Source organism: Hyperolius riggenbachi, chromosome 1 (assembly GCF_040937935.1).
Source record: "Hyperolius riggenbachi isolate aHypRig1 chromosome 1, aHypRig1.pri, whole genome shotgun sequence".
In the NCBI taxonomy this organism is placed as follows: domain Eukaryota; kingdom Metazoa; phylum Chordata; class Amphibia; order Anura; family Hyperoliidae; genus Hyperolius; species Hyperolius riggenbachi.
The window spans coordinates 625,807,056-625,834,398 of NC_090646.1; the positions used below are offsets into that span (position 1 = coordinate 625,807,056).

The 27,343-nt window shown below is 46.3% G+C and overlaps 1 protein-coding gene across 2 annotated transcripts in view; it reads left to right on the forward strand.

Moving 5' to 3' along the window:
* The first annotated feature begins 3,760 nt into the window (after nt 1–3,760).
* ELOVL7 (ELOVL fatty acid elongase 7) overlaps nt 3,761–27,343 on the forward strand; it is a 162,990-nt gene continuing 139,407 nt past the window's right edge. The window contains exon 1 of one of the 2 annotated variants that reach the window (XM_068271822.1): nt 3,761–3,841. The gene's annotated coding sequence lies outside the window, so the exon portion shown is untranslated. The remainder of the gene's footprint in view (nt 3,842–27,343) is intronic. The other variant, XM_068271823.1, reaches the window with a different exon arrangement.

Genomic DNA, 27,343 nt, shown 5'->3' on the forward strand with positions numbered 1-27,343 from the left:
CACCGCATGTTACCATAGCAACGTGCGCATAACTCCAGTAATGCGTGTTGAGCTAGTATGTGCACTGGCCCCCTGCCATTAGCCATTTAAAACTGCTTCATGGATCCAGCCCATAGATAGATAGACAGTTTATGTTAAGCATGGATGAATGACATCTTTGTAGTTTAGAGGACAACTGAAGCGAGAGGGATATGGAGGCTGCCCTATTTATTTCTTTTTAAGCAATACTAGTTGCCTGGCTGTCCTGCTGATCCTCTGTCTCTATTACTTTTAGCCAGAGACCCTGAACAAGCAAGCAGCAGATCAGGTGTTTCTGATATTATTGTCAGATTTGAAAAGATTCGAGAGAGGCCATAGCAGTCACCCGGAGGTTAAGAGGGGACCCGGTGGCCACGCAGAGACCACAGCAGAGCCAGTAAGAACAGCGGCAGCAGGCCAGACAGTGACTGGAGGCCGGAGGCGGCAGACCCAGAACAAATCCGAGCCAGGCCGGAGAGAGAGAAAGACCGGCAGACAAATGGGTATAGGCCCGAGAGCCTACTTCAAGCCACAGTGTGTTTAGTTAGTAGCCAATGTTCATCAGAGGCTTGCTGAGATAGAAATATAGCAACCCAGAACCTGAAGAGGCCAATTCTGTTCGAAGTGGTGCTGTTAGAGACTGCCTGTGTGAGAAAGCTATAAAGATACAGAGATATTGTGATAAGAATACAGTTGTTTATGCGGAAGAGAGCTGCCCAGATAAAGCGAGAGAAAATACTGCTAATTATAAGAAGTGTATTGAGTGTCCAGGCCTTGCTGTCACGTCACTGAGAGACAATAACAGCCTCCATAGAATATCCCGCTGAGCTGACACAGCCCCCGCTTACATTGAGTCCTGGTGTGGAGACATTGTTCCTGTCAAGTCCGTTTCAAGTCAAGAGTTGAAGTTTATAAGTTCTTCAGTTGGTGTGTTATGCAGAAGTACTAAGAGTCTGATATTTAAAGTGAACCAAAGTGTGATTTATGCATGCTACCTGAGTACACGGTCCCGAAGAAAGAGGAGAGCCGTTGATAGTAAAAATAACCTGTCAGTATTAAAGGAGATAAGTGAAGAAGGAGGAGTTACATTGCATCTTGTGATACTAAAGTGTGCTACAGTGAGAAACAAAGTGACATTTGACCAAGATACAAAGTCAACTAAGTTGGAGTACAAGTTTGGCAACATCCCTAAATCGGAGCTTATTCAGCCTGAAAATTCAAAGTGCACTTAAATCAAGTTCTATTGTAGGAGGGTGGTATTGGTGGTATAGCTGGGTGCATTGATCACTTTTGTGTTTTATTTTGTTTATCTTTTATTTTCCTAGCCCTTTTTGATTATTTGATTTATATTTGATTTTGTTTGTTATTTTGGGAGGCCCTATTCAGAGGGGAGGTACTAAGGGTAAAGTGAGTTGAGTGCTGTAATACAAAGAGTAAAGAGTCTAAGAGATCTTTGAGTAAGGTGAACATCCTCTTTGGATCAACCAACGAATTGTGAAAGTGATTCAGTACCACCTTAAAGACTGTAACGAGTTCCCTAAGGTTTTGCTGAGCAATATAGCTTGGACTTGAATACAAGGGACTGATAAACTGTTTAGGAATTGAATTGCTCTGTAGACCTGCCCCTTTCCCCAGCCTACACCCCAACAACGGTACTGAGATTGATACATGCTGTAAAGTGGTACAAGAAGACCTTTGTAGCTCAACTCATATATATAATTTTTGCATGTAACTAACCTTTTCATTCCGCAGCTTTTAGCGGTGCACCGGCTGTGAAGATGAGAAGATTATGTATTTTGACCAGTGATGTGCAAGGGAGGTGTATTGTGTTGTTGAAGTATTATGGGTTGATTACAACTGCCAGTGACCACCGTTAGGTCACAAATACATCTTTGATAATTTTTATCAGTCAGTGTCTGGTGGTTTCCCCTCAGCTGGGGCCTGGTGCTAATGGATAAATCGGGTTGCGCACTTCCCTATCTAACCTATACTGGGTGCATCTACCTATCTAGCCTATACTTCCGGCACTTACCTAGCTATCTACAGGGCCGGGCCGAGGCAGAGGCTGAAGAGGCTCCAGCCTCAGGGTACAGTGTAGGAGGGGGCGCACAACTCACTCAGCTATCATTCCCCTGTTGTGTTTCAAGCAGAGAGAAATAGGAAAAGGGGATACATTGCAGTGACTGCAAGCCAGATAACTAGAGAGTAAGGTGTTGGGGGGCCCCTGGGGCGCCTCTTAGTCTATTAGAATTCAGTGTGATGGCTGGGGTGGGAGGGATGGAGGGGCGCACTTTGGTGTCTCAGCCTTGGGTGCTGGAGGTCCTTGTCCCACCTCTGGCTATCTAACCTATACTGCGGGCACCTATACCTGTCTCCACGTGGAAGGGGGGCATTTTACACCCTCACCCTGGGTGCAATTTAGCCTAGAAGCTGCCCTTGCTCCCCTCCTCCTCCCCGCTGCAGCGCTGTAATGATCCTGGGTCCCCCTTCTGCCCAGCAGCTAATATTGTCCACACCGCATACAGGGCCGGTCCTAGACTTTTTGCCGCCTGAGGCAGATTTAGAAAAAAATTGATGCCGCCCCCCCCCCCCCCCCCCGACGAGCCGGAGGGGTAGCGGGCAGGTCGGGGGTATTGGGCCCTAGCGGTGGGTTCCCCGATCTGCACTCCCCTCCAGCTGTAAATAGGAAGCAGCCGATGCCCGATAGTAAGAGGCATGGGCGGGGAGGACTCACCTTTTCCGCGTTCCAGCGTGCGCTCCACTGGCGTCACTTTCTGCATCGCCGCCCACTGTATTGTAAGTGGACGGCGATGCAGGAAGTGACGTCAGTGGAGCGCACGCTGGAACGCGGGAAAAGTTGAGTCCTCCCCGCCCATGCCTCTTACTATGGGGCAGCGGCTGCTTCGTAATTACAGCTGGAGGGGAGCGCAGATCGGGGGACCCAGGCGAGGGAGGGTCACCTCCCCACCGCTAGGCCCAATACCCCCGTCCTGCCCGCTACCCCTCCGGCTCGGCGGAAGCCCCCCCCCCCGCACCCACGGACGGGCGGGTGCTGCCCCTAGAAGTTTGCCGCCTGAGGCAAAAGTTTCACCCCGCCTCATGAGCGGGCCGGCCCTGACCGCCTATCAGCGGTGACACTCAAGCTGAGCGAGGCAAGGCGCCTGATGATGGAGAGGTGGCTCACTTCCCTCCCTAAGCACCTCCCTCTCTCCTTCCTTATGCAGAGTCCTGATGAGAGTGTAAATGAGAAGTTTCTTACCCTACTATCAGCATTCTACTGGCAAGATCTCCCTTCAGTCAGGGGCACCTCTGGCTACTTAATACTTTGGGGCACATATAGCTACTTATTATTGAAGTTCCTCTAGCTACATAATACTGAGGGGACCTCTGGCTACATAATACTAAGGGGCAACTGTAGCTACCTATGACGAGCAAGGGAAGTAAGGGAGAGAAGTGACAGCTGGGACAGCCAGCCCACTTGCGGTGCGGTTCGGTGGGGGTTTGTAGGTTTATGGAGGGAGAAGTCTAGGGTGCCAGGACATCTGTGCCTATAGGCTTCTGTGAGGTAAATCCGGGCTTGGGTGTTACAGAATAGCTGAAGTAAGTTTCCTGCAGTGATTTAGCTACTATTGCTCGTATCATAATTGTTTGACTCAGAAATGTCCACCAGGTGGAGATCTTTCCTAGGAATTAGGATTACAGCAGCACAGGTCAGTAGTGCAGTCGGTTAAACAGATCTTGTATCCAGGAGCACCTATATCTAGCTTCTTTTAAACCATGCCAAATTGCTGGCTGTCTGGCGGGGCAGAAGTCACTTCGGGGGGTATGTACTAAACTTCGCTAAGCAGAATAACGTGTATAAAGGCTTAGGCCTCGTTCACATCTACCTGACGCAGATGGCCGTGCGATCCGAACGCAGCGCATCCGATCGCACGCCATCTGTGCCGCTGCCCGCTGCGCTGCTGATCCCATCCATTGACAGTGATGGGATCAGCTCTGCGCTTCCGGGTAAAATGCATGTTAGTACGCAAGCGCTTCCCAGCGCATCGTACTGCTGCGCAGCGCAGTAGATGTGAACGATAGAAGGGCAGTCTATGCCCTTCTGCCGTTCTGGCGGTACGCATGGTGTCAGCGTTGCGCAGCAGCGCTTACAAGCGCCCTAGATGTGAACGAGGCCTTAAGGTGGCCACTAATGATCCAATTTTTTCATCCAATTGTACTATTTCTACTGTATGTAATATAAGGGACTCCCCAAATTATCCATTTACTATATTCACTCATTTACCTTTATACTACATATATTTGGTAAAACTCATGAAAAAGATTGGATCATTAGTGGCCACCTTTACCGCTTGATTAACAGAGCAGAATGCAATATATTACATGCAACGCATTACACTCTACTTCATGAGTCAGGGGCGGTTCCTCCATGAAGCAATGTGAATCTCATGGTTCAGCACAGCAATAATAAGAGGGCGGTAAGAGGCGGCTCTCCTCCCCAAATGCCCCTCGCACACTCCGTCTCCCCCTCCCTAGATGCGCAGCGCCACCTCACTCACCTGCACTCAGCTTTCCAAGGATGGGATCTCCATCCACCCGTCCAGTGTCCTGTATCCATGGCTACAGTGGTGCCTCACGTGGCCTGTTACCTGCTGCTGGGTTACATGAGGTGCCGCTGTAGTCAGAGAGGAAGTAGGACTTCACATGTGGCTGGTGGTCCCATCGCTAATCTGCTGAGAGAGGGTGAGAGATGTGGTGGCAGTGCAGCACATACCGGGCATCCTGCTGCGGGCCCTCAGGGAGGAGATTCTGCCTTGGAGGAAGCAGAGAAAGGTGAGTGTAGCACCAGTGCCTGCAATGCACAACCCTGATCCGTTTCTCAGCCATCCTGTAGTTCCTTGTTCATTTTAAGCGACAGGGGTCAAGCATATGAGACTTGTAAACTACCGATCCACAGCATGTATGTTCCTGAGTGAGTACCTAATCAGCTCATACTGTTACAGCCTGTCTACTGATATCAGTAGTAGATAAATTGCTGTTATTTTCACAATGGGCCAATTCACACAGGCTTCTGCTTGGCGTCTTGTCTAAATGCTTTTTTTGCGCGCTTGCAGAAAAGTGTCTAGCCGCTTCTGGCAGCATGCAGCGTTTTTCTACCCCACAGGGGGACACAGAGGAATGATACTGGAAGCAGCATGTTGCTTCCCGAGATCACCTAAGCGGCAGGCAGAGATCACCTAAGCGGCAGGCAGAGGGCGTAAAAATAGGGATTAAAAATGCGGTGTTTGCCCAAACGTCAGTAAACGTTTAAAGAGACACTGAAGCGAAAAAAATATATATGATATAATGAATTGGTTGTGTACTATGAATAATTACTAGAAGATTAGCAGCAAAGAAAATATTCTCATAATTTTATTTTCAGGTATATAGTGTTTTTTCTAACATTGCATCATTCTCTAATATGTGCAGATTACACAACACTCTGCATTCAAAATGATTCTTTCAGAGCAGTCTGTGAACTAATGACCTCTCCTCTGCCAGAGGAAAAGTAAATAGTTAACTAACAGTTGAGATAATAAGAGTCAAAAAACAGCCCTCTCCACGACTTTGAAAGTCGTAGAGATAATGGCTTTTTTGTATAGAGATAACAACTGGAGTTTCTTAACTCTCCTGTACTGGAAACAATTAGACTGATGTATCTGATCTTAATGTTTTATTTCTTAGCTGTGCTACACATACAAATCATAATATCATAGGTTTTTTTTCGCTTCAGTGTCTCTTTAAATTGACTAGGCAGCACTTTACGTTTTGGAACTCCCTACCTCAACAGATCAGGACAGCTCCATCCCTGGCCGTGTTTAAACCCAGACTGAAAACCCACCTGTTCAGTTTGGCATTTGCAGAATTATAACTTTTGTTGTGTGAATACTTCATCCTACTGCCAATTACTGAATCTGAGAGAGCCTAAGCGGCGCTTTGAGTCCTGTGGGAGAAAAGCCCTATAGAAATGTTATTGTATTGTATTGTATTGTTTATAGCCTAGGAAATGTCAGAGTGCACCAGCGCTCATAGTCAAAGATGGTTCCAGGCTTATTCTTCCGTCACAAAGGGGAGAGAGAGAGAAAAAGAGAGAAGAACTGTCCCCATGGATGTGGATGTAAACGCACGGGGGCTTATGATGTAGTTAGGCAGCCCCCTGTAATAAGAGGATCACCAGATGTCCATTAGTGTCGATTATAATGGGTACTTTCATGAAATTTTGCATAATTTTCTTAAATGCAATTCTGATCATAATTACGATTTTTGTGGGTAATTTTAATTTTACATAATTTTTGCAAGTTATGCATATTTCCATACGTTCAGGAGAAAACATTTCCCACATCTTCGCATATTCACATATCCATTGAAGTCTATGGGCATGAGAAAAAACATTTTCTTGCATAAATACCATATATACGCGTATATAAGCCGACTTGCGTATAAGCCGAGGTACCCACTTTTCACTTTAGAAACCAGGAAAAAGTGATTGATTTGCATATAAGCCCCCACCATGCAGTATAGCCCTCTCCACACTAGCCAGATGTGCCTTCAGTACAAGTCAGACCCCTCCCCATAGCCAGATGTGCCCCAAGGATGATACAGCTGTGTCTCAAGACTCCACTAGATGGCGTCATAGATATGAGGTCTCAAGACTCCACTAGATGGCGTCATAGATATGAGACACAGCAATTGCCGCACAGGAAGAATCCCCGGAAGCAGGAGATTTGGACGCATGAGACAAGTGGACAAAAAGGGCGCCCCATTCACTCCCATTATAAATATCGTTTAATGGGCGCCGAACAGGGGAAAAAAAGGCGCCGGAGATTATTAACGTTTTACAAACGGCGCCCGGAGATTTTTAAGGTTTTATAACTGTGCTTGTGATGATTTAACTTTACAAAATGAGCCCGTGACGAATAACGTTTATAAAGATACTAAATCACTATTTCTAAAACATTTCTAAAACATTATTATCCACCCAAAAAAATTATTTACATTTTTTTATTTACATTTTTTATTTATTAATGTTTGTAAAACATTATTATCCATAGGGGGTCTTAGGTTTAGGCACCACCAGGGGGGTCTTAGCTTTAAGCACCAACAGAGGGATCTTAGGTTTAGGCACCACCAGGGGGGTCTTAGGTTTAGGCACCAACAGGGGGGTCTTAGGTTTAGGCACCACCAGGGGGGTCTTAGGTTTAGGCACCACCAGGGGGGTCTTAGGTTTAGGCACCAACAGGGGGGTCTTAGGTTTAGGCACCAACAGGGGGGTCTTAGGTTTAGGCACCAACAGGGGGGTCTTAGGTTTAGGTACCACCAGGGGGGTCTTAGGTTTAGGCACCACCAGGGGGTCTAGGGGTTAGAGATAGGTACAGGGAGGGTTTTTAACAAACGTAAATATAAGTTTCAGTTTAGAAACAGGGAAGATTAATGTTTTAAGAATTGCCGATCTCATACACATTATTTAATGATTTATAAATTCTTAAAACACTATTTGTAAACGAAATTCTACACAATATTTTTATAAACGATAATACTGCTTATCGTTTACACCACGCGCCCTTTTTTCCCGACGCCCTTTTTTGATGTACGCGAATCCCTGATCATTGCACCACTGACATGTTGTTAAGGACTGACTGTAATTCTCTTCAGTCCCGGTTGACCCTCCCACGATGGAAGAGACTTTACCCAGCAGTGGAATCTAGGTGACCACGGGTCTTCACCCACACCCCCTTGAGGGGGATGCAGGACCACACTCCCAGGAGGGGAATGTGGAACTTAGCTGCCTAGTGCCCTACCAGGTCACTACTGGGATCGTCTCAGCAAGTGGTTGGGAGAACAGAGACACTAATAGTGGAGCAAGCGTGGTCAGACAAGATCCGGAAGTCCAGGCAAACAGAGATCAGCAGTAGTTGGGGTCACAAGCCAGGGGTCAGGGCAGGCAGCAGACAATGGTAATCCAGGAGACGAGCCAAAGGTCAGGGCAGGCGGCAGACAAGGATAATCCAGGAGACAAGCCAAAGGTCAGGGCAGGCGGAGATCAGGAGTAGTCGGGGTCACAAGCCGGGGTCACAACAGGAGGTCAAATCAGGATAACGATAGAACAGGAACAACGGTTCACCAACGGGCTCACCAAACTGATCAGAACGAGCAGCACTGCAGTTAGAGGCAGTGCTGCTTTTATACTGTGCATTGGCGCCGAAATTAGCGCTCTGCGCATGCGCAGAGCGCGCGCAACCGTTTGCGCATGCGTGCGCGCGCATGGTCATGCGCGCGCGGACGCGCGCAGGCACAACACTGTGCGCACGCGCACTGCGCGCAGCGCCAAACGCCGTGCAGGAAGAGGGACTACAAGGACCAGAGAGCCCCCGCGCGTGCGCACTAGAGGACGCCCCCGGGAGTTCCGTGGAGGACCCCGACGGTGAGTATGACACATGTTGCTTACACGCGTCGCTCCACAAGCCAGGGGACACAGGTAGTCCTGAGCAGCACACTCTGCGCACCATGTTGCAGGGGGATGGGAACACGGACACAGCAGGGAGCCAGCTGGCAAGAACAGGATCACTAGTGCAAAATACTTATGCTCCTCTGCCAGTAACAAAACCTGCTCCACCATCTGTTCTGCTCCACTGACTCGCATATATGATGAGGGGGTAACTTTTCAGCACATTTTTTTGTGCTGAAAAATTAGGCTTATGTGCGAGTGTATAAGGTACAAAGAAGTCTATGGGGATAAGATAAGGAACAAACTCTTTGCAGTTTTTGCAAAAATCCATTGAAAACTATGGGCATGAGAAATCACATTTTTCACATAAATACAATGAAGTCTATGGGGTTGACAATACAATCTTTGCGCATAAATACAATGTTGTATGAGAAGGTGAAAACACATTATTCGCATTTTCGCATAAATGCATTGAAATCTATGGATACATTTTTCGCATAAACAGATTGAAATCTATGGGGATGAGGAGACACATTTTTCGCATTTTCCCATAAGTGCATTCACAACCTGTTACATTTTTTGAAAAACTACGAGTCATTGAGAAATTACGCATCATAATTATGATTATGTGCAAATACAATTTTGGGATGCATTAAAAGGGAAGTAAAAACTTGGAATGCTAGCATAATACTGCCCCTATATAGCTCTCTTTTGAGCATACCTCCCAACTTTTTGAGTTAAAGTGTACCAGAGATGTACATTGGTGGGGGTGTCTTGACACCCTGGAGAAAAACGACACAGGAAGCAAACGAACGGAAGCCCAATACAGCAGTATGTCTGTCTCAATCGAGTCAATGAATGAAATATAAATACTACTCACAGAAGCGGGATGCAGAGAGGCAACCGACCTCAGGAAGCAGGTGGAGACAGTTAACCCGACTCCACTTGGGGTGGCCCAATCGGACTTGGTTGTGATTGGTCTTCTTGGTAAAAGTGACAGGTCATCACTATGGTAGAGAGTCGAGACCATATGTGGTCTGTCTAGACCCCTCTAACAGCAGGCTACCTATGCTGGCTAGTATTTGCAAACCAGCACTGTTATTGGCCTGAAGAAGCGGGCTTAGACCCGTGAAATGTGTTGCCTGTGCGGTAAGCCACCTCACTTATTTCATTTTATTGGTGTTTAACCACTTAAGAACCGCTGGAATTTTCTATTATCTGTGCTGCGTGGGCTCTTCAGCCCCAGCACAGATAGTGTGACAGGCAGGGCGATCAGACTTCCCCCTTTTTTCCCCACTAGGGGGATGTCCTGCTGGGGGGGTCTGATCACCGCCGCTATGTTCTGCCTAGCGGGGGGGGGCTCCTCAAAGCCCCCCTCCGCAGCCCTATTCCCCCCTCCCTCTCCTTCCCTCTCCCTCTAACGAGCAGCCATTTCCATAAAAATACCACTGCGACCAGCCGCCGCCTATCGGCATTGGCTGGTCGTTAAGTGGTTAATCCAATTTTATTCATGCTAGGGTGCTTATATTCCCAAATTTGTACCAGAGAGTAAATTTATACGTAGCTTTGGTTTCCTCCAGCCCCATGAAGTGGATGTGCTCCCTTTCCGTCCTTTCCGCCCGCTCCGCAATCACCCTGGAAATCTGGCCTGCCGCGCTCTTCTGCACATGCGAAGAAGCACTTGAAGAGGACGGTGAGGGAGCCCACGCACCTCATGGGGCTGGAGGAAGCTCCAGGTAAGTATAAATACACCCAATTATCCCATCTCTGGTACACTTTAAAGTGATCTAAGCAGCTCCTGACTTCAAATAGCTGAAAGGGCTGCCATGTTTCAGGAGTTCAAAAACCCCTGCTGCTTTTACACTCTCTTATCCAGGCTAGGTGTGAAATTCTTCAAGTGCGTCTTATGTTTTCTGTTTGAAGTACAATGGGGAAGGATTTCTTATCAGCCTTCCATCATCTGTTGCTCTCCGTCTGCAGGTCCTTTCAGGGACGCAAGAAGTGTGTATTTTAACCCTTAAATGTAAAAAGATGAGGTAAAATGAAAGGTTTTTTTTTTAATAATAAACCACATTTTTAGAATGCATTTTTAATTTGCTATAAAGCTGCACTGGGTGTTAAAAATGATGCTCGGTTCCCTTTAAAGTGGATCCGAGATAAACTTTTACACATTGCATAATTGTGTTCCTTTCATATTGTTTTTAGGGCATTCCTCAAGCCAAATACTGTTTTGTTTTTGTTTTAATACTCTAATTCCCTATAAACGAAACAAGCCTTGCCCACAGCTTTTCAGAGTGCCTTGGCATTTTCAGACAGTAGCAAGGGCTTATGGGAGCTCAGTCTGGGCAGGAGGAGGGGGAGGTATTACTAGCCAGAGATTTTAGAGGCAGAGGGGAGGATGGAGGAGGAGGAGGGGGAATTAGGTTTTCACAGGCTGAGTGATGGAGATGCAGATCAGCTTGCCTGTGTGTAATGTTTACAAACAGCGTGGCCGCTGTCGTTGTATCACAGGAATAAATAATCATAAACCTTTGAAGCTGTTTGCAGCTAGATTTGCTGTGTAAACTATCTAAACTTTAGATAAGATATATAGATACGTTACTTGTTATAGTTCGTTTTTCATCTCGGATCCGCTTTAGGAAAGAGGGTCACTTTAAGACACACTCACTCCTGCCACACCCCTAGTCACCAATATCACAAATAATTCAAAAGCAATGATATTGTTTTATCATTCAGACCATGCTGGTCCTGTCTATCATCATTCATTTTATTTCGTAATAACATTTAAAAGTAAGATTTATATTAATTTGGCTGATGGTGTAATGGTTAAGGGCTCTGCCTCTGACACAGAAGACCTGGGTTCGAATCTCGGCTCTGCCTGTTCAGTAAGCCAGCACTAATTCAGTAGGAGACCTTTGGCAAGTCTCCCTTACACTGCTACTGCCAATAGAGCGCGCCCTAGTGGCTGCTGCTCTGCTCTGGCGTTTTGAGTCCGCAAGGAGAAAAGCGCAATATAAATGTTATTTGTCTTGTCTTGTCTAATTTAAAAAATAAGAATATAGTTTATAGTCAAAATTAAAACACATTTTAAGAGAAAAATTACATATGTTTACATAAGTTTGTACACAAGTCCTGTAAGAGGCATAAATGAGGAAGAAAGAGGGAAAGGGGGATTTGGTTCCCAAAGAGGGATTGTCCCTCCAAAAAAGGGACAGTTGGGAGCTTTGCTGTAAGACCACATCTGGAGTATGGAATACGTACTGGACACCGCATTACAAGAGGGACATTGCAGTTTTAGAGCAGGTGCAGCGATGGGTAACAAAATTGATCAGAGGGTTGAAAGGGCTCACTTACCAGGAAAGGTTAGATAAACTGGGCTTACTTAGTCTGAAGACAGAACTCCTTATTTTAGGAGATCTAGAGAAGATCTAATTAACATGTATAAATACAAGGGGCAAGATAAAATCTTGGCAGGCGAACTTTTTGTGCCTAGGCTTGTGCAAAGGTCTAGGAGAAAGGCTGGACAGAGGCAGAAGATGGATAGAGTCCAGCCTCTGGGCACAGGGAGGTGAGCCTGACTACTAGTCTCCCTCCCGTAGCCCCCCATCACTGTGCGTCAGTGTTTGTACTCCCCCCCCCCTGCCATCTGCAGCGTTACAGATCACAGTGGGCAAGGATTACAGGCAGCACACCCTCACCTCCTCCGGGTCCCAGACGCTGGTGGCCACGTCTGTATTCTCTGCACCACCGCTGCTCTGTACTTCCTGCTTCTCAAGAACTAGAGCCCAATCTGAGGAGTAAAGAGCGCCAGTAGCGCAGAGAAGACAGACGGGACTTTCTGTGCCTGAAACCTGGAGGAAGTGAGTATGTACTGCCTGTACTCCTTGCGCGCTGAGCTTCGAAGTGCTCCAGATGGGGCAGGGATGCCTAATAATGTATGGGGGCATATCTGGCTATTATACTGGGGAGGGGGCTGCCTATTGGGGGCACATCTGGCTGTTACTGGGCAGGGTGCTGGCTAATACTTGGGGCACATATGGCTATTATACTGGAAGGGGGCTGCCTAATACAGGGGCACATTTGGCTATTATACTGGGGAGGGGCTAATACTGGGGCACATCTAGCTACTACTGAGTGGGGGGCTGCCTAATACAGTGGGCACTTCTGGCTATTACTGAGGAGGGGGCTGCCTAAAACAGGGGCACGTCGGGCTGTTATACTGGGGAGGGGGCTAGTACTGGGGGCACATTTGGCTTTCACTAGTGGGGGTAAAAACTAGGGCACATCTGGCTGTTGTACTGGGAAGGGGCTGTCTAATACAGGGGCCCATTTGGCTATTATACTGGGAGAGGCAAATACTGGGGGAACATCTGGCTATTACTCGGGAGGGGGCTGCCTAATACAGTGGGCACATCTGGCTATTATACTGAGGAGGGGGCTAATACTGGGGGCACATCTGTTGTACTTAGGCTGCATAATACTGGGGGCACGTCTAGCTATGACTAGGGAGGGGGCTATCTAACACTGGGGCACATTTGGCTATTACTAGGGAGAGGGCTGACTAATACTGGGGGCATGTTTGGCTATTATACTAGAGAAGTGTTTGCTTATTACTGGAGGCACACCTGGCTATTATACTTGAGTGGGGCTTATACTGGGGGCACAGCTGACTATTATACTGGGGAGGGAGGCTACCTGATATTGGGAGCAAATCTGGTTATTACTGGGGAGTGGGCTGGATTATACTGGGGGCACATCTGACTATGAAATCTAGGCAGGGGTCTTCCTAAATTAGGGGCATATTTACCACCTTTACTGGGGAGGGCAGATTTTGGGGGCGCACTTTGCAATCTCCGCCTCTAGTGAAAAACTAGTGACTAGGGGACACAACCTGTTTATGGAAGAAATAAAGTTTTTGCTGACTTTTTTGGGAGGGGTTCTTTACAATAAGAGTGGTTCAAATGTGGACTATATTGCTACAGGGGTGACAAGTAGTTAAAGAGGCGTTGGAGGCAGTGGATCAGAGTAACAATTAGGTAACTAGTAGCTTTTAAAAAGAGATCGTCAATGGAAGCTTCCCTATTTCTCTAATAATAGGTGTAGTTTAACCAGGAATACTGGCGTTGGTATTTAACCTTTAAACTTAACTTATGAAAACAGAAATGGCCATAAAAATATTAGCACTACAGTTCCATAACAACTGTGTCATATATCATTCCATGTACAGTATGTGTGCTGACTTTACATTATGCAAACAAAACTATTACATTCACTTTTATTTGTTGTAATCTTTGATGTGTGGGAAAAAAATCTAAGAAGAAATTACTTTTTTAGCTTACCTATCCTGTTGTTTTTAGTGTTCACTTTCAGATGTATAAGAAACGTGATACCGTATGAAAAAAGAAAAGAATATTTCTGCTGGTTTTCCTCTTAACTGTTTCTCTGTGATACCAAAAGGAACATCACTTCTGCCCTTTTCCTCTATTCTTTTTTCAACTTTTCAACCCTACTCCGTGTTAACTTTTTATTTTTGGATGTTACATCCCCCTTTCAAGTTGTCCCTTTCCCCCTTTGCTCTATATTACTCACTTTATGTTTGCGGAAAATACACATAAGGCCCTAAACAGTACCCTTTCTAAAGGCACCTATACCTGGCTACCGATACTGGGGGCACCTATACCTGGCTACCGATACTGGGGGCACCTATACCTGGCTACTTATACTGGGGGCACCTATACCTGGCTACTTATACTGGGGGCACCTATACCTGGCTACTTATACTGGGAGCACCTATACCTGGCTACTTATACTGGGGGCACCTATACCTGGCTACGGATAATGGGGGCACCTATACCTGGCTACTTATACTGGGGGCACCTATACCTGGCTACTTATACTGGGGGCACCTATACCTGGCTACCGATAATGGGGGCACCTATACCTGGCTACTTATACTGGGGGCACCTTTACCTGGCTACTTATACTGGGGGCACCTATACTTGGCTACCGATACTGGGGTCACCTATACCTGGCTACTTATACTGGGGTCACCTATACCTGGCTACCGATACTGGGGGCACCTATACCGGGCTACTTATACTGGGGGCACCTATATCTGGCTACCTATACTGGGGGCACCTATACCTGGCTACCTATACTGGGGGCACCTATACCTGGCTACTTATACTCGGGGCACCTATACCTGGCTACTTATACTGGGGGCACCTATACCTGGCTACTTATACTGGGGGCACCTATATCTGGCTACTTATACTGGGGGCACCTATACCTGGCTACTTATACTGGGGGCGCCTATACCTGGCTACTTATACTGGGGGCACCTATACCTGGCTACTTATATTGGGGGCACCTATACCTGGCTACCAATACTGGGGGCACCTATACCCGGCTACTTATACTGGGGGCACCTATATCTGGCTACCTATACTGGGGGCACCTATACCTGGCTACCTATACTGGGGCACCTATACCTGGCTACCTATACTGGGGGCACCTATACCTGGCTACCTATACTGGGGACACATATACCTGGCTACCTATACTGGGGGCACCTATACCTGGCTACCTATACTGGGGGCACCTATGCCTGGCTACCTATATTGGGGGCACCTATACCAGGCTAACCTATACTAGGGGCACCTATACCTGGCTACCTATACTGGGGGCACCTATGGTTGGCTACCTATACTGGGGGCACCTATGCCTGGCTACCTATACTGGGGGCCCTATACCTGGCTAACTTATACTGGGGGCCCTATACCTGGCTAACCGATACTGGGGGCACCTATACCTGGCTACCTATACTGGGGGCGCCTATTCTTCAAAGATACAGGACATCAACACTCAGCCTTGATTGTAATTCCACTGACTGGAACACCTGAATTTCCCCTTCAGAGGTTGTGATTATTGATCTAGAGCAGGGGTCTCAAACTCGCGGCACGCGGGCCATTTGCAGCCCTCGATACAATATTTTGTGGCCCTCGGCGGCAAAAGCTTCCTTATAGTTCGCTTCAGTGCTCCCAAGTAATCCGCCGCTAAACGAGGGCTGCAGAGCCCCCAAATCGCCCGGGGGCAATCCGCCGGCATTTCCTGGAAGGGGCAGAGCTTTCAGCTTCAGCTCTGCCCCTCCTGTCGTCAATCGCCGCACGGATCGCCGCCTCTCCCCGCCCCTCTCTGTGAAGGAAGAGTGGGAGAGCGGGCAGAGGCGGCGATGCGCAGCGATTGTGAAATTCCTTATGCGGCCCAGCCTCATCCTGACTTTGCCTCCTGCGGCCCCCCAGATAAATTGAGTTTGAGACCCCTGATCTAGAGCCTGACATACTTCTGCCATAAACACATAGCCTTGGATAATCTTTCTCAGTAAATAAATAAACAACCACAATGTGTTGGACTGTGTTGCTCATTTTGTTCTCCTTATTAGGCTTCAGGTTTTGCATATAAAGCAGATCATATTTTAGGTCACATTTATGCATAAATATTAAAAGCTGAAACAGGTATAGAACCTGTAAGCACTGCTGTACGGTGAATACGAGTTATGCTCGACTCTGGCAATTATTATCTAGGCTGCCAACTCCTGCAACACACGAGTGGCTTGTGCAGTCACATGTGTTAATAGATGTGAATAAATAAAAGCTTTTTGTGCCTATGGGCTCCTGAGATGCAAATCTGGTTCTCTCTCTCTTTGCTATATCAGGTATCCCATTCCACTGATTAGTTAATTATTAAATGTGCATTACTACCTTAGCTGCCAAGGTACACCTAAAGAACCACTCCTGTAAACATCCAATACATGATTATTCTGTGTGTCCATGAAAAGTAACACGAAATAAATTTAAAGTGAACCTAAAGAAAAAAAACCTGCGTTTTTTTTTTGGGGGGGGGGGGGGGGCTGCGGACATCCCATGCAGTCCCCCGCAGAGCCTCTCTTTCAGCTGGGCTACTCAGCGAGCTGACGGTCACTGCACATGCGTGGCCCCTGCTGTGCGCATACTCGATCGCGCTCCCACGGGCCGCTCATCCAGTTGTAGGAGTGGCACTTTGCAGGGCCGAGCCGAGGCAGAGGCGAGAGAGGCTCCAGCCTCAGGGCGCAGTGTAGGAGGGGGCGCACAACTCACTCAGCTATCATTCCCCTACTGTGTTTGAAGCAGAGAGAAATAAGAAAATGGGATACATGACAGTGACTGCAAGCCAGATAACTAGAAATTAAAGTGTTGGGCAGGTTTGGGGGCCCTGGGGTGCCTCTTAATCTAATAGCAATCAGTGTGTGACAGCTGGGGTGGGAGGGATGGAGGGGCGCACTTTGGCGTCTCAGCCTCGGGTGCTGGAGGACCTTGTCCCAGCTCTGGCGCTTTAAGTGACAGGAGCAGTGCAGAGTGATGGCATGGGGACAGGATGGCTGCAGGGGGCTGGTAGAAGCCCCAGGTAAGTTAAGACGGCTAATGAGGGACACAGTGCTAGAATGAAGTGAGCGTAGGAGGAGCAGGAAAGCTCTACAGGACACAGAGCCTTCCCTCTCCTTAGGCAAGTATCTTTTTTTTTTTTATTTCGCTTCAGACTCACTTTAAAGGGACACAGAAGTAAACGGTTGGTCAGCACACCAGCTTCTTCAATGAGCGAAATTTAATCCATCACATGTCAACACTAATGTTAACAATTGTTTCGGGGCCACAGAGGGTCCCCTTCATCAGAACAGTGCAGACAAACAGTGTAATAAAAATTGCACCAAATATATACACCAAGTGATTAAACAGAACCACCCCCAATCATGAGAAACATCCCTCCCTCATCTCAATGTAAACATTACATTTCTTGTCCCTTAATTAAGCGATCATAATTCTAGCAATACATATATGCAGTAATCATAACATGGGAAGATGGATCACATGTAACATACACAGATACATAGGCGCAATCCCTGTACATATCCCTATCCATGTCCCACCATTACCTGTCAATAATGCACAATTTCAAATCCATTGGCTCCAGGGATCGCGCCAAATTAAAGCCTCCCGTTGCTCCAGCCGTTATCTCCGCCAGGTTTGCCTCCATAGATGGTTGCCATCACAACCTATTGCCCAGGGGGCCATGCGCCGCCAGTAAGCCAATCCGCGCATCGCGGACAGAGGACCCCCCGCCCTCCGCACGCGTCATGGGCCACGCGCAATGCACATGCGCACTATGCAACGCGTCGGCGCTGCCATGGAAACGCCGCTACTCGAGTTGCGATAGCAACCCATAAACATAGCTGTGCAGGCACGCAGGTGTCTGCTCAGTTTGGCAACAGCGCACTGAAGATCCTATCGCTGCTAACAGCTGCAGAGGATGCTCCTAGGTCGCATCTTTGTGAGAGACAAGCAATAAATTGCTGTCTTACTCACATTAAGGCTGGAGAGATTAGGGGTATAGATAGGCCATATATTGGTATGGCACATCATATATAGGAACGATAATTACATAGAGGTCCGGATGGACTCACCCTAGGGAGGCACAAGGCCACTCCTGTACAGCAATTATCGTCCTAAGGGAGCCAAAAGATACGAAACTATGCAAAAATTACTGTGGGAGTTTGTAATTAGTCAACACAAGAGAGGGAGGGGAAGGGGAAAGGAATGGGGAGTGGGAAAAGGGAAAAGGGGAAGGGAATGGGAAAAAAGGGGAAGGGAATGGGAAAAAGACAATATCATGATCAGCGATGAACAATAAAACGTGCACAAGTAAATACATGTATATAAGAGCTCAACCGTGTAACCTATATCATAGTGATGGAGAAGGCACGGGTATCATGCTCCAAAAGTTAATTCTATTCTGATAGTAAGTCACCTATCATCAAGATAACAGGCAAACGAATTGTACTGATTCAATCCTCTAGGGGCGACAGTGTCCAATGTATGTATCCAAAAGGTTTCCTTACGAAGCAATAGTTTATCTCGATTTCCACCTCTCCTGGGTTTTTTGACATGGTCAATGACCAGGCCCCTCAGTTCACTCACTCGGTGACCCAATTGTACAAAGTGTACCGCTACTGGTTTAGATGGATCAGGTGGTTTACTTTCTCGTTCTGCTTCAATTGCTAATCGTACATCACTCCTATGTTTTTGGAATCTTGTTTTAAACGCTCCAGTGGTCTTCCCTACATAGCCCCACCCACATGGACATTTCAATAGGTAGACACAATATTCAGTATTGCAGTTGTAATAGTCTTTGATGAGAAATTTCTTACCAGTACTCGGATGCGTGAAGTGGGTACCTGTAATCAGAGAGTTACATATATTACAGTTGTAGCATCTGGTTGTTTAGTATATTTATCATATGGATCAGCTTGTACCAAGGTATCTCTGAGACTCCTGCTCGATCTATATGAGAATAACGGTTTCTCTTTAAGTATTGGGTTCAAATTTTTATCAGATTGTAATATAGATATGTTTTTTTCAACTGTTTTCTTAATGTTTGTAGACATACAGTTAAAGTCTTGGACAAAAGGAATTGCATAGTTATCTTTCTTAGATGTCTTGCCTTCAAAAATAGCATAAGCTCTCGTGATTGCTTCATGTAATATCTTATCCGGATACCCTCTCTCTTTAAATCTCTCAAACATGATCTTAATCTCTATTCCCACATCACCAGGATCACTGCAAATCCTTAACACTCTCAAGAATTGTGATATGGGTAGTCCATTCATCAAATGGTTAGGGTGGGCACTGTCATACAGCAGTAGAGTGTTCCTATCTGTAGGCTTTCTGTAAAGTGTGGTACTCAGTCTCACATCAGTTTTTTTCACCATCACATCGAGGAAGGGTACCGAATAATCAGAGATCTCTGCATTGAAGATAATGCCCTCAAAAAGTGTGTTAAGATATTCAACAAATCTTGTTAGTGTGTCTCTGTCGCCCCTCCATATCAAGAACACATCGTCAATAAACCTTGTCCACATGCTAACGTGTGCAAGGAACATTGGCGACCTGAAAACAAACTCCTCCTCCAAATATCCGACAAATAAATTTGCATACGCAGGAGCAGCCGAGCTGCCCATGGCCGTTCCCCTGCATTGTCTATACCATTTCTGTTCAAACCTGAAGCAATTGCATGTCAGTATAAGCTCCATGCCTGCTATGATAAATTCTGATGGTAACAGTTCACTGTGTTGTTTTAACAAAAAGTGTCTTACCGCTCTTAAACCATCATCGTTCGGAATGGACGTGTATAGGGACCCTATGTCCATGGTGCACAGGAACATCTCACCCTCTTCCACGGTAAATCCATTCAACTTGGTTAGGAAATGTTGTGTATCCTTTAGATAGGCTGGTAGTGATTGAACTATTGGTTGGAGGTGGAAATCAATATACTGAGCGATGGGTTGGGTCACCGAGTCAGTGCCCGAAATAATCGGGCGATACTTTAATGGTGTAGTCCCCTTGTGTATCTTCGGAAATCCATACAGAACTGGTCTCTGAGGGTGATCCGGCAATAGAAACTCAAATTCCTTCTCTGTAATCCACCTGTTTGATAAAGCTGTTTGTATAAGTTCCTTAAGCTTGCCAAGGATGGACAATGTGGGGTCACCGTGAATCTCACTGTAGCTGGTCTGATCACCAAGCATGTCTTGTATTCCCCGGCTATATTCAGAATAATCCAGGACCACAATTGCTCCCCCTTTGTCTGCCGGCTTAATGATGATATTCTTGTTGTTTCGCAATGATGTTATCGCCGTCCTCTCATTGCGGGTAAGATTGTGTTTCATCAATTTCCTCTCTCCCTCTTTGAGGACATCATGTCGGACTGTTTTAATATAACTCTCAATACTGGGGAATGTTCCTGGTGGAATAAATGAGCTCTTCAATTTAAATGCAGAGGTGTAGGTTGTTATCTCAGTAGTTGGTTTAGTGAAAAAGAATTGCTTCAGTTTCAATGATCTTTCATACTTGAACAGGTCAATTTCAAATCCAAAGGGGTCAAATCTAGATGACGGACAGAATGATAGTCCTCTTGATAACACCGCCATTTCGTGTTTGTTCAAGGTGTATTGACTTAAGTTCACGATTGGGGATGTTGGTTCAGACTCCTTGTGTATGGTCGTTGTTGTGGTTGAGGTTGGTGGGGGAGCAACGGGAGGCGGCGGTTTGGCGCGATCCCTGGAGCCAATGGATTTGAAATTGTGCATTATTGACAGGTAATGGTGGGACATGGATAGGGATATGTACAGGGATTGCGCCTATGTATCTGTGTATGTTACATGTGATCCATCTTCCCATGTTATGATTACTGCATATATGTATTGCTGGAATTATGATCGCTTAATTAAGGGACAAGAAATGTAATGTTTACATTGAGATGAGGGAGGGATGTTTCTCATGATTGGGGGTGGTTCTGTTTAATCACTTGGTGTATATATTTGGTGCAATTTTTATTACACTGTTTGTCTGCACTGTTCTGATGAAGGGGACCCTCTGTGGCCCCGAAACAATTGTTAACATTAGTGTTGACATGTGATGGATTAAATTTTGCTCATTGAAGAAGCTGGTGTGCTGACCAACCGTTTACTTCTGTGATATTACTCTGGATGTTGCTTAGCATCCCAGGTCATACACCCGAAACTATTACTGGGATAATTGTGCCTCTCCACACCCTCTCTACTTATTCACTTTAAAGGGACACTGTAGGGGGGTCAGGGGAAAATGAGTTGAAGTTACCCGGAGCTTCTAATGGTCCCCCACAGACATCCTGTGCCCGCGCAGCCACTCCCCAATGCTCCGGCCCCGCCTCTGGTTCACTTCTGGAATTTCAGACTTTAAAGTCTGAAAACCACTGCGCCTGCGTTGCCATATCCTCACTCCCACTGATGTCACCAGGAGCGTACTGCGCAGGCCCAGTATGGTCTGGGCCTGCGCTGTGCGCTCCTGGTGACATCAGGGGAAGCGAGGACACGGCAACGCAGGCGCAGTGGTTTTCAGACTTTAAAGTATGAAATTCCAGAAGTGAACCGGAGGCGGGGCCGGAGCATCGGTGAGTGGCTCTGTGGGCACCGGATGCCTGCGGGGGACCATTAGAAGCCCCAGGTAACTTCAACTCATTTTCCCCCGACCCCCCTACAGTATCCCTTTAAGTGGCGTGTTACTATAGACTAAAATGTAAAGTGAAGCATTCTGAGCTGTCTGCTTTTTTACTGGTTTATGCAGAAGGGGGCTCTGTTAATAAAAAATATACACAGCAGGCACACAGTGAGGGAGGGAGAGAGAGACACCAGGTATAAATACACATACGGAGAAATTCACACACAGACACACACACACATCGACCCAGCCAGCCACAAACTCACAGCCACAGCCTCTCTCTCTCCTATCCTGGCTGTCCTACACAGGCTAGCTGTAATCTTCCTTGCAGCAGGAGGGTGGAGCTATATCCTGCCTACATGTGCTCCTCCCCTCCCTATCTACTGCATGTGAGAATATCCACACAGCTGATAACAGAAGGACTGAAGTGATAAGATAACACTCTCACTGTGAAAGCTTATCACTGCATGTTATTCAGGCAAGCTTCTTTAGTGAATGAACACTTAAACACTTGAGTGAATTTACACTTAAAATACTGATTAATGTGTGATGATAAGTTTTCACTTGCCTTATTATCACCAGCAGGATCTTATGTGAATTGTAGCCAATGTCTGGCAAATTTTGATACCATGCAGAAATGACCAGCTTCATAATATAAAGAATGCATACCAACCTCAGCCCTGGTGTTGCTGCCCCTGCCCTGGATGCCAGTGCACTGCCCTTTGGGGATTACCACTTCACTGCATATAAGCAGGAAGAAATCAAACAAGGGAGGAACTCCTTCAGGGCCTGGCCGAGGCAGAGGCGAGAGAGGCTCCAGCCTCAGGGCGTAGTGTAGCAGCGGCGCACAACTCACTCAGCTATCATTCCCCTATTGTGTTTGAAGCAGAGAGAAATAAGAAAAGGGGATACACGGCAGTGACTGCAAGCCATATAACTAGAGATTAAGGTGTTGGTGGGGGGGGGGGGGGGGTTGGGGGCCCTGGGGCACCTTTTAGTCTAATAGCAATCAGTGTGTGATGGTTGGGGTGGGAGGGATGGAGGGGCGCACTTTGGTGTCTCAGCCTTGGGTGCTGGAGGGCCTTGTCCCGGCTCTTCTCCTGCTTGATTGTATTGTACATTTAGTTTGGTTGATTTCCAGGTATTACCAGCAGTAGACAGATGCTAATTATATGCAAATGTCACTAATGGCAAGCAAATAGTACAAATTGATGAAACAAAATGTGCAAATATTACCAAAGACAGGCAAATAACACTATTCACAGGCAGAAAGTGATATATACTTTATGTGCCCCTGGGCAAAGTATGTTGTAGCTTCGCTTCCAAGTGCAGCAGTGCCCCTCCCTTGCCATGTGCAGCCCCCTCTTCTATGTGTATCATCCACGTACAGCAGCCCCTCCCTTGCCATGTGAAGCCCCTCTTCCATGTGTATCATCCACGTACTGTAGCTTCTCTCTTTCATTAAAAGCTCCCTTGGGCATCACTTTCTCTTTTTCATGTGTTGTTCCCCATTTTCAGCCTTCTCTTTTATATGTAGCAACTCCTCTTTCATTTTTGGGTGCCCCCGTGGGCTGCAGCCGCCCAAGGCCCAGGTCTTTGCGGCCTTTCCAGAAATCTGGCCTTGGATATATACAGTAGACTACAGGTCCTTCTCAAAAAATAGCATATTGTGATAAAGGTCATTATTTTCTGTAATGTACAGATAAACATTAGACTTTCATATATTTTAGATTCATTACACACAACTGAAGTAGTTCAAGCCTTTTATTGTTGGCTCCACTCAAAGGACCAGGACCACACAGTGTATTTATCATACGATATGATCCTTGCAACTTGACAAAGGCCTAAGGAAGGCCGAAACAGCGGTCTGTTGTTGCCATCATGTTATTTGATTAAACTTTAAGAGCTGTAAATACGCTGTGTGGTGCCGGTCCTTTGAGTGGAGCCAATACTGTGACCCCTTGGGTACCGGGGTGAGGACCTTGGCACACCTACTGTTCTATTTTGAAGCCTATAGTGGTGCTCCTGGATATTTGATATATAAAGCCTTTTGTTGTTTTAATATTGATGATTTTGGCATGCAGCTCATGAAAACCCATATTTCCTATCTCAAAAAAATAGCATATTTCATCCGGCCAATAAAAGAAAAGTGTTTTTAAAACGAAAAAAGTCAACCTTCAAATAATTATGTTCAGTTATGCACTCAATACTTGGTCGGGAATCCTTTTGCAGAAATTACTGCTTCAATGCGGCATGGCATGGAGGCAATCAGCCCGTGACACTGCTCAGGTGTTATGGAGGTACAGGATACTTCGATAGCGGCCTTAAGCTCATCCAGAGTGTTGGGTCTTGCGTCTCTCAACTTTCTCTTCACAATATCCCACAGATTCTCGATGGGGTTCAGGTCAGGAGAGTTGGCAGGCCAATTGAGCACAGTAATACCATGGTCAGTAAACGATTTACCAGTGGTTTTGGCACTGTGAGCAGGTGCCTGGTCGTGCTGAGAAATGAAATCTTCATCTCCATAAAGCTTTTCAGCAGATGGAAGCATGAAGTGCTCCATAATCTCCTGATAGCTAGCTGCATTGACCCTGCCCTTGATAAAACACAGTGGACAAACACCAGCATCTGACATGGCACCCCAGACCATCACTGACTGTGGGTACTTGACATTGGACTTCAGGCATTTTGGCATTTCCCTCTCCCCAGTCTTCCTCCAGACTCTGGCACCTTGATTTCCGAATGACAACATGCAAAAGTTGCTTTCATCCGAAAAAAGTACAGTACTTTAGACCACTGAGCAACAGTCCAGTGCTGCTTCTCTGTAGCCCAGGTCAGGCGCTTCTGCCGCTGTTTCTGGTTCAAAAGTGGCTTGTCCTGGGGAATGCGGCACCTGTAGCCCATTTCCTGCACATGCCTGTACACGGTGGCTCTGGATGTTTCTACTCCAGACTCAGTCCACTGCTTCCGCAGGTCCCCCAAGGTCTGGAATCAGTCCTTCTCCACAATCTTCCTCAGGGTCCGGTCACCTCTTCTCGTTGTGCAGCGTTTTCTGCCACACTTTTTCCTTCCCACAGACTTCCCACTGAGGTGCCTTGATACAGCACTCTGGGAACAGCCTATTCGTTCAGAAATTTATTTCTGTGTCTTACCTTCTTGCTTGAGGGTGTCAATGATGGCCTTCTGGACAGCAGTCAGGTCGGCAGTCTTACCCATTATTGCGGTTTTGAGTAATGAACCAGGCTAGGAGTTTTTAAAAGCCTCAGGAATCTTTTGCAGGTGTTTAGAGTTAATTAGTTGATTCAGATGATTAGGTTAATAGCTCGTTTAGAGAACCTTTTCATGATATGCTAATTTTTTTAGATAGAAATTTTGGGTTTTCTTGAGCTATATGCCAAAATCATCAATATTAAACCAATAAAAGGCTTGAACTACTTCAGTTGTGTGTAATGAATCTAAAATATATGAAAGTGTAATGTTTATCAGTACATTACAGAAAATAATGAACTTTGTCACAATATGCAAATTTTTTTAGAAGGACCTGTATAGTGGCAGGCAAGTAGTCATTGTGAAATCTAGCAGCATATCAGTGCTGAGTGGTAGATTCTAGTGGCAGGCAGGTAGTCATTGTGGATTTGAGGGGTGTATCAGTGGTGATTGGTAGAGTTTATTGGCAGGCAGGTAGTCATTGTGGATTTGAGGGGTGTATCAGTGGTGATTGGTAGATTCTATTGGCAGGCAGGTAGTCATTGTGGAATCTAGGGGCGTATCAGTGGTGATTGGTAGATTCTAGTGGCAGATAGGTAGTCATTGTGGATTCTAGGGGCGTATCGGTGGTGATTGGTAGATTCTATTGGCAGGCAGGTAGTCATTGTGGATTCTAGGGGCGTATCGGTGGTGATTGGTAGATTCAATTGACAGATAGGTAGTCATTGTGGATTCTAGGGGTGTATCGGTGGTGATTGGTAGATTCTAGTGACAGACAGGTAGTCATTGTGGATTCTAGGGGCGTATCGGTGGTGATTGGTAGATTCTAGTGGCAGACAGGTAGTCATTGTGGATTCTAGGGGCGTATCGGTGGTGATTGGTAGATTCTATTGGCAGATAGGTAGTCATTGTGGATTCTAGGGGCGTATCGGTGGTGATTGGTAGATTCTATTGGCAGATAGGTAGTCGTGGATTCTAGGGGCGTATCGGTGGTGATTGGTAGATTCTAGTGGCAGACAGGTAGTCATTGTGGATTCTAGGGGCGTAGCGGTGGTGATTGGTAGATTCTAGTGGCAGACAGGTAGCCATTGTGGATTCTTGGGGCTTATCAGTGGTGATTGGTAGACTCTAGTGGCAGGCAGGTAGTCATTATAGATTTTAGGGACATATCAGTGGTGCTTGGTTGGTTCTAGTGGCAGATAAGTTGTCAGCAGCAGGCTTGCTCAAATCCGAATTCGGGAGATACCCGGATAGTTCTTGGTCAACCTTACCTGAATGACGTCTTCTTTGGTCCGTCCCTGGTGCCTCCCACGATGCGCTCCAAGCGCCGCATTCGCCGGTCACGTGACTACAAACACTTCCTCCTTTAACCCGAAAGGAAGAAGTGTTTGTAGTTACGTGACCGGCGCATGCGGTGCTTGGAGCGCATCGTGGGAGGCGCCAGGGACGGACCGAAGAAGACGTCATACAGGTAAGGTTGACAGCTTTACTGGGAGATATCCGGATAGAACTATCCGGGTATCTCCCGAATTCAGATCTGAGCAAGCCTGGTCAGCAGTACATTCTATTGACAGGCACATAGTGAAGGGTAGATTCTAGTGGCAAGGAGATAACAATAGGTAGATTCTAGTGGTAGGCAGGTGGTGTTATTTGGATTAGTACAATCAGGTAATGACAGGCACATTCCAGTGACAGTGATCAGTAGCTAAATTTTAGTAGCAGCCAGAAGGCAGTAGGTGACAACTAGTGACATCTATCAAATGGAAGTGGAGCAGAGGTGAATGGAAAATCAGGAGAGTGGTCAAGCTGACTAAAATGCTGGAGTCAGTGGCTCAGAGCAGGCAAATCCCCTACCAAGCATCAGGCAGTGACAGCCCCTGTAACCCGACTGTCACCATATAAACATAGGGCAGCATGGTGGCACTATCTGCATGGAGTTTGTATGTTCTCCCCGTGTCTACATGGGCTTCTTCCAGGCAATCCAGTTACTCTCGCATCCCAAAAACACATACCGGTAGATATGGTAAGTTAATTGGCTTCTCCCTAAAATTTTCCCTAGACAACAATGGATACATGACTATGGTAGGGATTAGATTGTAAGCCCCTCTGAGGGACAGTTAGAGTCTTGACTATACAGTATATACTCTGTAAAGCGCTGCGGAAGATGGCAGCACTTTATAAATACTACAAAATAATGAAATATAAATGGTAAATGATCTTTGCCCTCAGCATTTGCTCCCTGAAAATGTATATAATAATTATAAATAAAAGAAAGAAATATAATAAAAATAAAAAATAAAAAAGATTTGAATAACTGCCCAGGTTTCTGTGGGTATAAGAAAATAAGTGCCATACAGGGATCACTATAAGAATAAAATGGTGAGCCTCTGACAGAAACTGACGGCGAGGTAAGTATGTAATATTCATTTGCAGCTACATCATGTGTTTATTTTAAATCATTTTCTTTGTTTCAGGTTTCCATTTAAAGGATACCCGAAGTGACATGTGACATGATGAGATAGACATGGGTATGTACAGTGCCAAGCACACTAATAACTATGCTGTG